The following is a 12,722-nucleotide window of genomic DNA, read 5'->3' on the forward strand; positions in this document are numbered from 1 at the left end:
ACAAATGAAGATCTTTTTGATGACAGAATGCTGTCAGATTTCCTTCCATTGACTGCCTTTGTAACTACCACTTTGATGCTTCAAAAACTTCATAAAGAGATTGGAAAACTAATCCATATGAATCGAGCAGTTTAGTTTAAATTTTCTGAAGAGAACCGATTGTTTTTTATGATGAACAGATATAATTTAGGCTTTTACTCGAACATAAACATTGATCAGTGAACATAAGCAGCAGCTCAACCGAACCTGAATAACGCACAAGAAGTAACCTCTTCCAGAAGCTCAAACGTTCTGCGTGACACACATGAATGAACCTCATTGGTTACGCAATGTTTGAGCTTTCGGAAGAGGTTTGTTCTTGTGCGTTCTTCAGATTAGGTTGAGCTTCTGGTTATTTTAGCTGTTCGATGTTTACATGCGAGTAAAAGCCTAAATTAAATCTGTTCGACCGTAACAAGCGATCAATTCTCTTCAGAAAATTTGAACTAAAGCGCTCGATTCATATGGATTAATTTTCTGATCTCTTTATGAAGTTTTTGAAGCATCAAAGTGGTAGTTACCAATGCAGTCTATGGAAGGAAATCTGACAGCATTCTGTCATCAAAAAGATCTTCATTTCTGTTCTGAAAATGAATGAAAGTCTTACGGGTTTGGATCGACATGAGAGTGCGTAATTAATTTTGGGGTGAACTAACCCTTTAAGGACTCAAATACAGGATTGACAGAGTATTCTGCTGCCATGTGAACATGGCCTTATATAGATGGTACATAGTGTTATACACACAAAGACAAAACACCATCAGGGTAACACAACACTACAAAAATGCAATGAACGTTAACTAAATAACATAAAATGTGAAATAAAAAAGACTAATGTACATCATTAATAAGAAAAACAACAAAAAAACTAAAACAATTTTAATATAATTTTATAAAATTTGTCAGGCAGGACATCTTAGAATGTCCTATTAGTGTTTATATTTACCATAAATCATATGGTAAATTATTGTTTTCACTTTCAAAAGGCATAAATTTAAAATGTTAAACCATTAATAGTTTTTCACCCCACATACAGTAAGGTAACTTAGAGTTATCCTGTTAACAGGTTTTTACTGTCATATTTTAGTCTTTTTCTGTAAAAATGACAAACTTTTTAAAGTGAACAAACCTGAGCAGAATGATGTTGCCTAAATTGATTTATTCTATTCATCGCATTTACACATTCTGCTTTTGTTTTATAACAAAGGCCCAAATATTTATGTACGGACGATGATTCATTATAAATCTAGTTCAAAATGATATTTTAGTTTAAAACTATTCAGACGAGCATTGACTTCATCTAGATGCTTGCGACTGAAATACCCCCCTGCGTTTTTCTTCTTTTGTTTTTCCGTTAGCAAAATGTGACCCCACTAAAAGCCACAAAACGTCAGGGCATTCTGAGATCGGTGCCATGTCTCTGCGTTGTGGTATGACTGGGCTGCCCACATATTGATTTACCCAACCCGAATTACCTTTCTGGTGTCCCGGGGGACGACCAAAAATCTGCGCAAATTTGCCCAGCCACTCTGTGTGCAGAGGAAGAGTCGGTAACTTGAGAGGGAGCGGGTCCAAATGGATGCCTGTGAAGGTGACGATAGCGAATAATATCTCCGCAGAGATGATCATCTTTGACAGTGTAATATTACTGGACGATAAATATACAGCGCTGAGGCGGCGAAAAAAAGAAAGAGAGGGGAAAGCTGCCGCCAGCTGAGTACGAAAGCATAAATAAGGTCTTTTACCTTCGTCAGTTATCCGTCTTTTGACACACAAGCTGAGCACACTGTAATTAACACGGAAAGAGATAATGGGGTCTCTACCCGCTGATCAATCTGCCACATAGATCATCCATCTCTTTTACGATGCCACGTTAACATTATTTTTAAAAAAGGAAGGAAAAAAAGTCCACCGCAGATATTATCCTTTTTTAAATAGCTACTGTAGCTTGATATGGCTTATGGGTTTATTGACATGCCTGTTTACACCATGTTCACAAAAGAGAAGCTCTTTACTGCATACAGCACATAAATACATACATCAATGCAGAATGGTGCGGCCGCAAGACTGTATTGACTGACTGTTGGGTTTGTTAGATAATGGACTCAAAAACACAGAGGCGTGAATTGTGTTTTCAAGAGAAGAAACTAAAGAGCCACAAGACTGCTTCAACTCTACTCAGGAAGCATAAGCTGTAGTGTTTTGTGTGTGTGTGTGGGTGGGTGTACGTTTGTGTGTATTTCTGTAACCCAACAGGGAGACAAACAGGCCTGTTGTTTGTTTGTATTTCTCAGCTCTGCACATGTTTGTCAGGTCTAGATCCACTTTCACAGATTTACTGCTCCTGTCCCCTCTGGCCTAGTGTACACTAGTGTTCTCAGAGACTGCTTTAATGGACAGATTCCTGTTCCTGCTCTCCAGGGGACAGGCATGAACACGTCAGCTACATGAAGTTCTAGTGGAGCCATAGCATAGCGGTTAGTGTGCATGTTCTCACACATTGGGGCAATGTACGCTTGAGCCTTGCTGGTGCAATTTTGCAAGCTGTTGCCCCTTTTTCTTTGGGCACTTCCTAGTGAACCTTTCAAAATAAAATGTCAAAAATTAACATGTAATGATGCCTGATTAAAATGTCAAATTATATTTTAATTACATAAAGCAATTACATTTTATTAAATAAAATTACACCACCTTTTAAAAGTTTGGGTATGATTTTTCTCTAAAGTCTTTAAATAAAGAAATACAGCAATATTTTAAAGTATTATTATGATTTAAAATTAAATTTCTCTTTTAATATATTTTAAAATATACTTTACTCCTGTGATGGCAAACCTGAATTTTCAGGACTCATTTCTCCTGTCTTCAGTGTCACATAATCCTTCAGAAATCATTCAGATATACAGATTTCTAATATGCAAAACAGCTGAACAAAGTTCAAAAGAACAGCATTTATTTGAAATATATGTTTATAACAATGTAAAAGTCTTTACTTCACTTTTGATCAATTTAATGCATCCTTGCTGAATAAAATTATTAATTCATATATATAATATTATAAAACAGATCATTATAAATGTATGGGCAAATATATATATATATATATATTTCACTCAAACTGTGAATACAGTATGACCAGTGTTTACCGATTCATGAGTGAACCGATTCTTTTAATGAATCATTCAGAAATACTTACAAAGTTACTGGTTGAATAAGTCTGATAAATCCTTCCCTTTATGAACTCACTAAACCAGTCAGAGCATTTCTGAATCAAAATCTGATATAGTAACTGAACTCGGTTAAACTTAAACCATACTGACTGGTTTCATTGTATAGTTAAGATGCAGACTAGTATTTAAGGATACACATTTGCAACTAAGTAATTTTTTGTAATATATGCACATACATTAAAGTTCAAAAGTTCAGGGTCAGTAATATTTATAAAGAAACATGCCATTATTCAGCAAGGACACAATTGTTTTTAAAAATGACAGAGACATTTATAATCTTACAAATATTTATATTTCAAATAAATGCTGTTCTTTTACATTTTCTATACATCAAAGGACCCTAAAAAACACTATTTAAAACATAAAAAATATGAAACAGTTATTGTCAAATTGTAATGATAATATTTTGTATTTGACTTTTAGTCAAATAAATTTCTCCTTTATGCATAAGAGGCTTCTTTCAAAATCATAAAATGTTACTAACCATACATTTTTAACTTATGAACAATGAGAGGATGGAAAACACTATTCTGTAGGATTTTGGCATCCGATTAAATCCACAAAAATGTCAAATTAGCTGTTACATCAAACACAGAACATCATCCACTGCAAGCAAACAGAATGTTGTTTAACAAGGACAAATCATAACACCTTGAATCAAAGTATCCTATCTCCATACTAAAGCTTTCATCATTACCCAAAGTCTGCTCTCTCAGCTCAAACTTCTCAGCATTCGTCATTAGCGCAAGGCTAAACGGTCAGTGCGCCACTTCCCCTATTTAGACAAGCGATCCGTGAATAAAAAGTAGATCCAATGTCTCATTGCGTTTTTAGGCCTCATTAAGGCCATTAACCTTATATTATTAGATGGAGGATGTTAATGTCAAAGTCACTTGGTCTTCGATTAGTTTTTTCCATGAATAGATTTCACAGTGCTGCTCTACATACACATACATGCATACACACACATATACATATATATACACACATACACACACACAGACACACACACACACACACACACACACACACACACACACCTCAAATGACTATGGGTGGTACATGCTAATCGCTGATTCAATGCTAGACAGCAGCGGTAGGATGTTTGATTCTGCTTGTGGGACTGCATTTGGTTCATTGCGGTGATGAGAAAGGTAAAGGGCCTCAAAAAACCCAACACATGACCTTTCTACATATCTCAGACAATTACACACCCCCCACAATCACACACCCTCGAATGTCCTTCACCTCCGCTCTCTTTCCCAGTGACCTGCACTAACCTGCTCTCATCCCTCTGTGCCCAGACAGGAAACAGCTTTGAGGGTGTGCTAGTGGATCCAGCCCAAAATCCAGACCAGCTCCACAATACAGGCCACCACCCCGAGCTTCAGCCTGCCCCTATCAGATCGAAGCAGGGGGGCACATCCTGTGTGAAACCGCATCCTTAACTAGCATCATAACACTGTAAATAAATACTTTCTCTTTTATTTGCTCTCTCTCTCACTCTACTTCCGTCAAATGTCACAGCCTGCACCTCCAATCACCTTAGAGTCCAAACAGGAAAATGAAAAGAGAAGGGAGAGATAGGAGATATGGGCTGTAATTTGCTGCTCGCTGCAAGTTGCTCTGCTGTTTCCTACACACACACTGGGCCTGCTGCCTGGGACTCCATCCTGGACTTGTGTTCTTTTCCTGATACTCGCTGTTACGACATCGGCCCACCGCCGGCCAGCCACCCAGCGAAACAGGAAGTTAGGAAGCTAGGTGTAACTGAAAGCTTTTGTGAAAGCGGAAAAGGGACAGTGAATAAGACTGAATAAACTCCACTAAAGTAGGTCTATATTGCGTTATAATACAGACCTAATCTAACACACCCAAGGAAAGAAAAGTTACAAATGATTCCTCATTTGTGAGGTTAAAATGAGAGCAAATAAAGATGCTCAAACCTTAAGGGGATTTTCACAGTGATGCCATAGAAGAACCGTTTTTTGGTTCCCCAAATCCTTTCAGCAAACAGCAAGCAGAACCTTTTTTTTCTTAGTGTGAAGAACATTAAATGATCTAAACCTTTTTCTGTTAAAAAAAAAAAATAGAATGGAGAAGTTCCATGGATGTTAAAGATTTTTCATGGAAGAGATACTGAAAAAGTTATATGAGATATTCAAGACCACCTTCTGAGCAATTTTGTTTTCCTTGTTGCAAAAATCATTGTTAATCTACAATAACAAAAAAAAAAAATCTATGAAAATGCGAGACTAATTAAATGATTCAGCACTGACCTTTTCTAAGAAATGACGCATATTTGAAAAAATTAACATAAGCAGATTTGTTTACCAATCATCTGAAGTCTTACTAAAATGAAAAGTGAAATTAAATGATAAAGTGTATTATGCAGAAAGGGGAAACAAACTTACTGTAAAAACAAGGGTGCACAAAGGCATTCATAAAAACAGCCCTGAGAAAGGTGGACATATACAGCATTAAGACCGCCTGCATTAGCCTGTGGTGTGTGTTACACAGAGGCAATTAAGACAGGATACTGATCTAATGAACTTTTAAGCATGTGTGTGCCGTGTTAAATTGTGAAGTGGGCCGTATGTTGAGCCACTGCTAAATGAGTGTTGAGTTTCAGTCGCCTGGTCAGAGGGCTGCAGGCCCAATCTAAATGCATGCGTGTGTGTCCGGCCCTGTGGATGGCAGTCATTGAGCAGATGCTTGGAAAAAGGAAAACATCACACAGTACTTGAATTTCCATGCCTGTCGGGGTGGTCTCGAACTATGTGCGAATCTGCTAGGCTGTTGTTAATTGCACTGCCACAAATAAGCAACTGGCTAAAACATGATTCAATCTACTCTCAATTCACTAAACAGCATTTTTCTGCCCAAATGACTGATAGGCAATGGTATAATTACAAAAATTTGCTTCATCTATCCGTCAAACCAGTCCCAGAGGATAATTTTATTGCTCAAGGGTTGATCTTTTTTAGCTCAGGAGTGTTATGCTTCAATCAAAGTTCAACTTCAAAGTTTCAGATGTTCCTCTTAGAATGAAAATAGACACAATTTGTCATCATATAGTAAGTGTAGAAAGCTAAAACATTCATGTTAATAGAATACAGCAGGTACTTAGTTTTGGGAGGATTTTATGAGACAGGTTTTTGAGTTCATATTGACATCTCTGACTTTTGAATGCAAACTTTGGTATGTAAACAAATCTGGGCAAAGTTTGAGACATTGGTGAGAGCTATTTAGTGTTTCACCAGTCTAGTGACCCATACTCAGAATTCGTGCTCTGCATTTAACCCATCCAAAGTGCACACACACAGCAGTGAACACACACACACACACACACACACACCATGAACACACACCCGGAGCAGTGGGCAGCCTTTTATGCTGCAGCTACCGGGGAGCAGTTGGGGGTTCGGTGCCTTGCTCAAGGGCACCTCAGTCATGGTATTGCCGGCCCGAGACTTGAACCCACAAGCTTAGTGTTAGGAGTCAAACTCTCTAACCACCAGGCCACAACTTTGGAAACTCTAGAACAGTGGTTCTCAAACAGGGCCTCAAATTTAAAAACGACTTCAAACCTAAATGCTTAAAAAAAAAAAAAATCCTTCTCAATAAATATTATTTTTATTGGAAAAATACATTTTATGTTAATAAAAAAGTATCAAAAAGGTTGAGAACCAATGTTATAGAAGTGTGTTTATTCAGAGAAAAGCTTGACAATCAGGAGTCAAACGTCCCTTTCCATTTCCGTTGCAAATAAGAAAAAAAAGAGATGTTATAGCGATTTCTTCTGCCTATACTTTGAAATTGGATTCTGATGAGCATCAAGGTCCAATTTAACATTTTTCTCTATCACTTTACAATCAGCTGAACAAGGAAAATCATCGTCAGCAAAGTGAGATGTTAATCACTGAAGGTGAGAATAGATGGAGATGTCTTAGACTAGTCCAACTCAAGTGCAGGGGTATGCTGAGACTGTCCAAAGTTTATTACCCACAAAAGATGATGAGGAAATGGTTACATCCGTTTTATTGTTGCTTCAAATTAACCTTTAACTCAGGAAAAAAAATGGTTGGGTGACCTCTCTATTTTGTGAGCTATTGTTTATGCCTCACCACATGCACACAGATATGCATATAATTTTGTTGAGTGAATTTTCAGAGATACAAAGATTCCAACAACACATATAAAACTTCACACACAAAAGAGACTACAGTGATCCTACCCGCATTTATTGTCACTTCTTTTGTTTATTGCCTCTTTTTGATATTATATGTTGTATTCCTTGTTTGTAAGTTACTTTGGCTAAAAGTGTCTGCTAAATGAATAAATGTTAAATGTATGTAAGAGTAAAGGTTCTGAACACACTATTTCTGATAAATTATGGTTAAAGTCAAAAGAGCCCACCACCAAGTCAAAATGAAAGTCTATGAGATATTTTTTCATCCATTTTATAGTCTGGCAGACCATAAAATCTTCTCTTAAAAACTGCACTATTTTTTGTGAAGGAATCAGTCTTTATAGTCAGGATCAGTTTATCTAGTTCTCAGAACATGTCTAAACGACTTGCTTGTTCGGTTCTCGAATTCGACGCAATCAGATTAACACTCACTGCACAGGAAGTTTTTTTGTGACGTATATTTTGGCCTGTTCCTCACATAAACCTATTGTATGAATTCAAAAGTCTTGAATTCAAGTGCATGAGTCATAAGGACCATGTTTTTGATACTTTCACCTTTCTTTGCAACCTTTTTGAAACTCGAAAGTGTCAGCCCCCATGTGAACTATTTGCATGGAAAAGAACTAGTACAATGAAGAAACAAAGTCATACAGGTTTGGAACGACATAAAGACGAGTAAATGATGACTGAATTTTCATTTTTGCATGAACTACTTCTTTAAATATGATAATGTATGGAAGAAAGGTCCTTGAGCACAACCGGTGGGCAAATGCACCATCAGCAGTTGTGCAAGTCAAATAAGGAAGAGAGGAAGAGAGACCCCTAAGTGTTTCTCTTTGGCTGCCAGTAGCAGAGAACAATGATTCATCCTCCACTTCACATTGTATCAGAGCAGGCAGAAGGTCCCCCGCCATTACGGGCTGCAAAATAACAACTGTCACCTTCAGCACAATTCATTAAAGCAATTTAACGTTGCCGCCTTCCAACGTAATTTTTATAATTGAAATTTAATTCTCCTATAATATTATTTTTTAAAAGGAGGGGGTTAATTGACATTTGTGGTAATTAATTGCCAGGCGGAGAGATGTTTATGTGGAGAAGTTAAAAACAAAAAGTGACACGGAGAGCAGAATAAAGGGGCAACGTGCTGAGATGGTCTCATCATCATGGCCTTCCCTCCTGTGGATGAAAGGAAAGCAGAGGGATGGAGGGATGGAAGGAGCGACTTCACTTCGCAGTTGGGGATTTAATTGCATGAGGATTTCATTACCTCGGCACAAATGTCCTGTTTGCTTCTAATCGGGGGCAAAGGCATGGACTGGCACTGTGCCAGATCTATGGCACAGAAAAGTGTTCTGCCAGTTGCAAATAAACAAGCACGCTCACACGAAACTGCAAAGTGATAACAGGAAGACTAGTCAATGTCTGCAATACATAAGTGTGAAGGGACAGTGACACTAAAGACACTAAAAGTGGGTCAAAGGCAAATGGGCAGAAGTACCAACCACTGGGTAAAGAGAACAAACCCAACCCAGACAAAAAAAAAGATCTTAAGAAAGTTTGGGGTTTCAAGATGAGTGTTCTCGTAAAGCAGATCTCTTTGCCGTCTAGGAGAAAAACAACTGAAAAAAAAAAAAAAAATATATATATATATACAGAGATCTTGCTTCCGTCTTCTTTGACATTTCAAAAAAAATAATTAATCTAGGATGGCTCAAGTACAAAAGAGATCTCAGTGTTTCAAAGTGGCCAGATACTAAATTCTCACAAGATTAAAGGCTGTGCAAATGGAAACTAAAAATCTCTGATTTTTCTTGAGAAAAAAAAGACCCTAAATAACTCACATACCCTCTAGAGTTTCAGGAATAGAGCTCAACAATGCCTCAAACTGCACTCAGATTTGCCAGATATGAGTTGTTTCACAAATAATAATTTAAGACGATCAAATTGAGACTCTGCTGACGTCTACAGTTTCAGAAAACATCTCAACAAGGTCTCAAAAGTAAAGATCTCAGTATGAATTCAAAACATTTATTTGCAAATTCTTCCAAAACACATTACTACATGTAAACACCAGCTTTATTTCTATCTAATCATATTTCTACTAGGGAATTTTAGGAGAAAATTCCAAGTCAAAGTTAATACGTCAATGACATACACATGATAAAACAATCAAATCTTCTGACATAGGAAAGACCAACCTCGGAGCGAAAAAAACAACAAAAGAAAACTGGTTGTAGTCAAATACATATATGTAAAATACATACTGTAGACGTTTTACTATGCAAAAGTAGCACAGTAGAAAGCATACATTTGCGTGGTTTCAAGGAAAAATTCTGAAGATAACATACCACAGTCACTTGTTTGGACGGGATTGACGTTCCATTGTTCCAATCAGAATTCAGAAAAGGAAACAAAGGGGCGGAACCATTGGATACGGTGCAGCCAGCTCAATCTGAAATACAAAATGAGTAAAAAAGACAAGAGAGAGACACAAGTGCATATTAACATCAGCAAAATTGATACCAAACAGGAATTGATACCATTCTCTAAAGGTGGGGGAAGTCCCTTAAATTCACTCAGCCCACATAAACCTGGATGATGACTCAAATGAGAAAGGAAAAAGGCAAAAACGTGATGAAATCCAACCACAAATGCTTAATTTGGTGACAAATTAATTCCAGAACTGACCTAAATGCATCTTAACACATTTTCAGATTTTCAACAGCAAGCATTTCTGACACATGTGATATTTACAAAGAGAATCAGATAATAATCAGCTCAAATCTGCATTGCTGTTCTGATGAATGGTAGTGACTCGAGGGACGACTCATCAAAGAAAAAGCTGTGGCCACACACTACTTGATAGAATTCTCTGGAACATTTTGTCAGATCCCGTAAGTCGGTGACACGTAGCTGTGATCAATCAGCGTCGGTGGTGGTGATTTGCGTAGTAAAATGCTTATTGCAGAGGTCAGCATTAACTCTAGTGTTCTCATTAAAGGTGAAAGGGAGACAAAAAGAGAGAGTGACAGAAAAAGGAGGGGGTAAAAGAATCCGGAGGGTTAGATGTGAGAAGAAACAGAAAGTGACAAAGACGGAGAGGCGTGTCTGTCATTCGTTGACCCGCCATAGGTCTGCATGGTGGAGTTGTAATAGTGTGATGGTAAATTGCTCAGCTCCATGCTATTCAAAAGAAGGTTGGCCGATAGACTGAATATTTACAATGTATTTGGAAGTATTTTAATGGCAATATAAAATAAACCAACATCATGAATACTGCAAAGATTTTAATTCGCTTTTTATTTGCCTATTAACTTTTCAAACGACCGCCGCATACCCACTACTTGTGTCAGAATGAGAGATATCTTAATCGTGCTTAAACATGAGTAGCAGTCGAGTCGAGTTAAGAAATTTAATTAATTTCTGCAAATTAATATTTCTGTCCATTTGAATAAATCAGTTCATTGATTCATTTGGAATCATTCAAAAAAACATTTACAGATGTCCCTGGATAAGATTTCAAATGCTTATAAAATGTTTAGTAAAATACATGGTGTTTATTAATAATGCTGTTTTATATTTATACAAATATTTTAAATTATATATAAATAAAAACTTCTATAGTCTGCATTTTATATTAGTGCATAAATAAAAATTATAATAATATAATACAATTATTTTAAATTATATTTAAATAAACATTTCTATAAAGAATAATATAAATAAATGTTAGTTATTTTTTGATAATTTGTATATAAATTATTTTAAAATATTTCCCTCTGCTCATTCACTGAAAAACAGCTCACCTTGATTATGTCTATCCACATTTTCTGTATTTTATTCTAAACTTTAAACATTTTGAATCAACTCTGAAACAATGTCTGTTCGTCAAAAAATAAACTTTTAAAGAACAACTACATAAATATCAATATATATTGAATATCAAATCAATATATATTGAGTTTAAAAAATATTTAGCTGTATCTCTCATCAGAACAAAATGGTACAATTTCAATATTCCAAAACGGTCAACTACATACAAGCTCAGGCCTGTCCCCTCCTAGAGGCCAAATATTCACAGTATGTCCCCAACAGACCCAATAAAATCAACCCTTGCATTACAGCTCATCTCCATGTCATTCCTCTGTGTGGAATTCAGCTAGCGCTAACCCCCTTAGCTGGCCGCATTCCTCTGTTCCACGTCGGGCGCTGAGCAGCTTCAGAAAAGAGCCGCTCTGATTAGCCGCCCGCGTTCTTGTCATTGCTGCAGAAAATACACAATCCCAAAAGACCCCTCTGCCCCCTCACTGGTATTTATGACTCTCACATCACTGAACTCCAAAAATAGGGAGTTTAAAAGGGGCAAGAGGAAATAGCTACAGGTAAAAAGAGACAGAGAGAAAGAGAGAGAGTGAGAGAATTACTGTAGTATTTGAAGAGCAGCTAGGGCACATGAAAGTGAAAGAGAAGTGGAAACTACTCTAGGATAGAGATAGATGATCTGATCTTCTTTGAAAAAGAGAAAGTGACACAAATAATAATAAGAAAGAGCCACATTTACATTAACCTTTAAAATGCCATCTTTACCAACAGGAAGGAGAATAAAACAAAAACTAATTTGATCTTGTGCCAGGAAGATGGTGTAAAACACAACTAAAGACATCCATCTGAATGCGTATGGCTGTCAACGTTTTTTTTTAAAAAACCTAGATAAATTAGTCTCACTCACAAAAAAAATATCAAAATTTTAAAAACAATACAAAAACAGTAAACCCACATTAACTGTATAATACTAAAAAAATAATATATTAATTATTTACACTATGTATTTTACTTTCTACTGTAGAAACAACTGAAACAAATATGACATTTAATAGATTCCTAACTTACATTTCAAGCAAGTATCCAGTTTGTCTCAGCTGTTTCTTTCATCTTATGCCAATTTGAAATGTTGCTCTCTTGCTGTCTCATTGGCTGTAGTTCATCACTAATGTATTTTACAGTCAGAACACATTTCACACAACAAAACTTTGAATTGGTCCAGATATTATAATAATAATAATTCCTTACATTTATATAGCGCTTTTCTGGGCACTCAAAGCACTTACATAGAAGGGGATATCTCCTCAACCACCACCAGTGTGCAGCATCCACCTGGATGATGCGACGGCAGCCATATTGTGCCAGAACGCTCACCGCAAACCAGCTTATTGGTGGAAAGGTAACAGAGTGATGAAGCCAATCAGTAGATTTTTACCATG

The 12,722-nt window shown here is 36.7% G+C and overlaps 1 protein-coding gene across 9 annotated transcripts in view; it reads right to left on the reverse strand.

Moving 5' to 3' along the window:
* LOC109048914 (forkhead box protein P1-B) overlaps positions 1–12,722 on the reverse strand; it is a 180,392-nt gene that overhangs the window by 153,634 nt on the left and 14,036 nt on the right. For 8 of the 9 annotated variants that reach the window (XM_042726359.1, XM_042726355.1, XM_042726353.1 and 5 more), the window contains exon 3: positions 9,810–9,913. The exons of the other annotated variant lie outside the window; for it this stretch is intronic. The gene's annotated coding sequence lies outside the window, so the exon portion shown is untranslated. The remainder of the gene's footprint in view (positions 1–9,809; positions 9,914–12,722) is intronic. 9 annotated transcript variants of the gene reach the window in all.

The sequence above is a fragment of the Cyprinus carpio genome, chromosome B6 (genome assembly GCF_018340385.1).
Source record: "Cyprinus carpio isolate SPL01 chromosome B6, ASM1834038v1, whole genome shotgun sequence".
Classification (NCBI taxonomy): Eukaryota; Metazoa; Chordata; class Actinopteri; order Cypriniformes; family Cyprinidae; genus Cyprinus; species Cyprinus carpio.